Consider the following 3,542-nt stretch of genomic DNA (forward strand, 5'->3'; position numbering starts at 1 on the left):
TCAGGGAGTTTACAAGTTTTGCCCTACATTCAGCCAGAGTTGTTCTTATGTGGTTGCAGACTTGAGCACACACACATCCTTTCTGATTACAAGGGATGTCTGCAGTTTTATCCAGATTTTCTGTCTCTCTCAGCTTTAAGCTTCTCACTGATAGCTACTGGTATCATCAGCGATTGTTAGCCCTCAATAATTGCTGGATGATTGCTCTACTGTTTTCAACAATACTGTAGGGTATAAACGATTCCAATCTGATCCAGATAAAGTCAGGCCCCTTGCAACGGACAGTGTGTTACCAAGTCTCTGATGCTCACTCCAACCTTCCCCTGAACAGAAACTCTGTGCCTCTGTGCTATGGAGCAGGTTGTGGGGTGAGGGAGTGCTGGGAATTTGGCTCTTCATTGAATGCTCCCTGTCAAACAGCTGTGTTGGTGGTTGGGGAGGGCATGGAAGGAGACTAGAATGTGGTGTTCACTCACTGTTAATGTATATACAATAGCTCTTCTGCCCCAGAAACCTGGGAGAGATGCAAATTGTCACATGACTGCCAATCTAACAAGAGCAGGTAGGTCTGTTGCAAGCTGTGGGGTAAAGTGGGGCTACACACTTCTGTAGCTGTCCTGCCCTGTCCCTTATATTGCAGGAATTGTGAGTGGCGCAATGAGCACCACTACCCAGCCACCACCACCAGATATAAGCCTTCTGCAGGGCACAGACATGGGAGATGAGACCTACCAAGGAGTGGTACATTTAATCTTACACCCAGAAACACTGTATTTCTCCCAGCTTGGTATTCCTTTTGGCAGATTCACACAATTTTTATTTTGTGGCTATTATAAATGGTTCTTCCTTTATCTCCTTCCAAATGACTGTTGAGTGTTCACAAAGCTAACTATTTCTCAATGTATTCTTTTGGATTTTCAAAATATTGAAATAGTCATTTGCAAAACTCTCTCCATGTTTTTATTTTGCTCTCCTACAGTAACAATATTATTAACATGAAATAATTGATGACAGCAGGCACCTACATTTCATTTCTTAACTGAAAGAGGCAATTTGAGTTGCAATCTGAATATAACCTTCATTTTTGGTTGAAGGACTCTAAAGTATTAGGGAAGAATTCATCTTTTAACATATTAAAAATGTCTCTACTAGCAATTAGCATTTTTAAATAAGTACATTCTTGGCATTGACTAAAATCATGATTTCAAAACTGAAATGCATTAACATTCTTCCTACATTATTCAGGTTTGTTGTTTAGTCGCTAACTCGTGTCCAATTCTTATGTGATCCCATGGACTGCAGTCCCCCAGGCTCATGATTTCCCAGGTAGGAATACTGGAGTGGGTTGCCATCTCCTCCAGGGAAGCTTCCCGACCCATGTCTCCTGCACTGCAGGCAAATTCTTTATCACTGAGCCACCTGGGAAGTCCTATTCAAATTTACATTATCATAATTTATGATATTCACTTTTTAAAGAAAAAAGATTTTTAAACTAGAGTCATTTATTAACAGAAACCATTTTAGACAGAGAAATAATCAAAAAATAATTCAAAGACTTTATCAAACACCTCTTCTAAGATATTGACTTACTTCTTAATTTTCCAGTTATTAAAGGGAACATACTTAAAGCAATGAACACCAAAATCAACCAAGCTGATCCTCTATTTCAGTTCTCCACTATAGGGAAATTCTTCTGCAAATACCACACTCTTAACTAACATCCCTCAATAAGCTTCACCAGATGAGATCCCCAAGGCACTTTGCTCAAAACAAGGTTCATAACAAAGGCTGTGGCAAGGAACAGAGCCAATACCTCAGCACAAATGGGACAAATCCTCAGTTAGCAGATGTCAAAGGTAAAAAGGAATCACTTACCAAGAAAAAATCGTAAGTGAGCTGCACAGAATTTATACTATATTCTGTTCCCAGCTCACCTCCATTTCCCCCCATCTTAAACAATTTCTATCACTTTTTCTCACTAGGGATTTCAAACCACTAAAGGAACTAATATCTATTTCTCATCTAACCTGAACATAAATTCTCATAGCAATTGTTTGATTTTTGATCCCTCCATAAACTGCATTACTGTTAGCACACAAAAGACCTATCTACTAAATATTTTCATCACCTTCACTACATTTTTGAACAAATACATCTATGGTGGTAACCATATCTACATACATTTTAGTTTCAATACTTTGAAGCTTTTATATAGTTGGTGTGCATCACAAAAAACTCTCTTAAACTTCTATTTTGGATAAAAATCTCAATCTAAGAACACATCTATGAGAGAAAGCAAGGGCTGGAAAAACCATTTGATGGGCCAGATTAAGCCCACTGACAATTTTTTTAAACAAAGTTTTAATAAAATGAAGAAACTAACACATGCAGTTATATTCTAATTAAAAAAATAGGCACATTCACTCACATGTTGTCTATTGCTGTTTCAGCATGACAACAATTAAGTAGTTACGACAGAAACTAACGGCCTACAAAGCCTAAGTTATTTGTTAAGACCCTTTACTGAAATATCTTGCTGACTCCTTAATAAAAATTAAATTCTTAAAAATTACATTTCAATCTGTGCTGAATACTTAGTAAGACAGTAAACTCTGAAGAGTTAAACTATTAGTTGAAGTAAATGACAAACAGGCCCTTTTCAATGGAAAAGGACAAGTAGGAAAAAATGAAAAACTCCTTACCAGGAGCTGGACTGAAAAAGTAACACTAACTCTTCCAGTTGTAATAAGAACTTTGAATTAATGAATACTGTTTTGGAAAACCTTCTTTAGCTACTTTCAGCCAGGAGGAAAGAAGGATAGAGGTTTCTATTTTCAGATTTCCTGCTATAGCAATAGAGGCTCCAAGTAAGTTTTCCCTCAAAATAACCTAAGTTTAAAAAAAAAAAAAACTCATAAAAGGTACCAACTAGAGGAACTGGAGCATGAAGTTTTCTAAAATAGCTTTTAAAAAAAAGCAAAAAATATGGATCTCAACATTAGCATTAATTTTTTTAAAGTATATTTTTATAGTGCTGCAAACAGTGGCAAGATAGTTCCTCCTCTCCCTTCTGTATTCACAGGTGAATCTAACTGTAACACAACCACATTTCAGTTTTATTGTCGTTAGGGTACTGAAGAACATAACCCTCTCTGTGTCTTTTCAAGATTTTTTGATGTGGACCATTTTTAAAGTCTTTATTGAATTTGTTACAATATTGCTTGTTTTGGTCTTCTGGCCCCAAGGCATGTAGGATTTTAGCTCCCCTACCAGGGATCAAGCCCCTACCCGCTGCGTTGGAAGGCGAAGTCTTAACCACTGGACAGCCAGGGACTCTCTCTGTGGCTTTTTTTTATCAGCATAGTTAAATTGTAATACATACTACCCTTCTCAAACAAAATTTCACCTATAACTTTGGGGGAGGGGGGGAATCCCACATTTTATTTTGCATTCATTAACACTGAAAAAAAAAAGTTTGAAAACTAAATATCTCCCACTAGAATAAAATTCCCATTTGAATTCAGCACAGTAAAAGAAAAATA

This window comes from Cervus canadensis, chromosome 8, assembly GCF_019320065.1.
Source record: "Cervus canadensis isolate Bull #8, Minnesota chromosome 8, ASM1932006v1, whole genome shotgun sequence".
Taxonomy (NCBI): domain Eukaryota; kingdom Metazoa; phylum Chordata; class Mammalia; order Artiodactyla; family Cervidae; genus Cervus; species Cervus canadensis.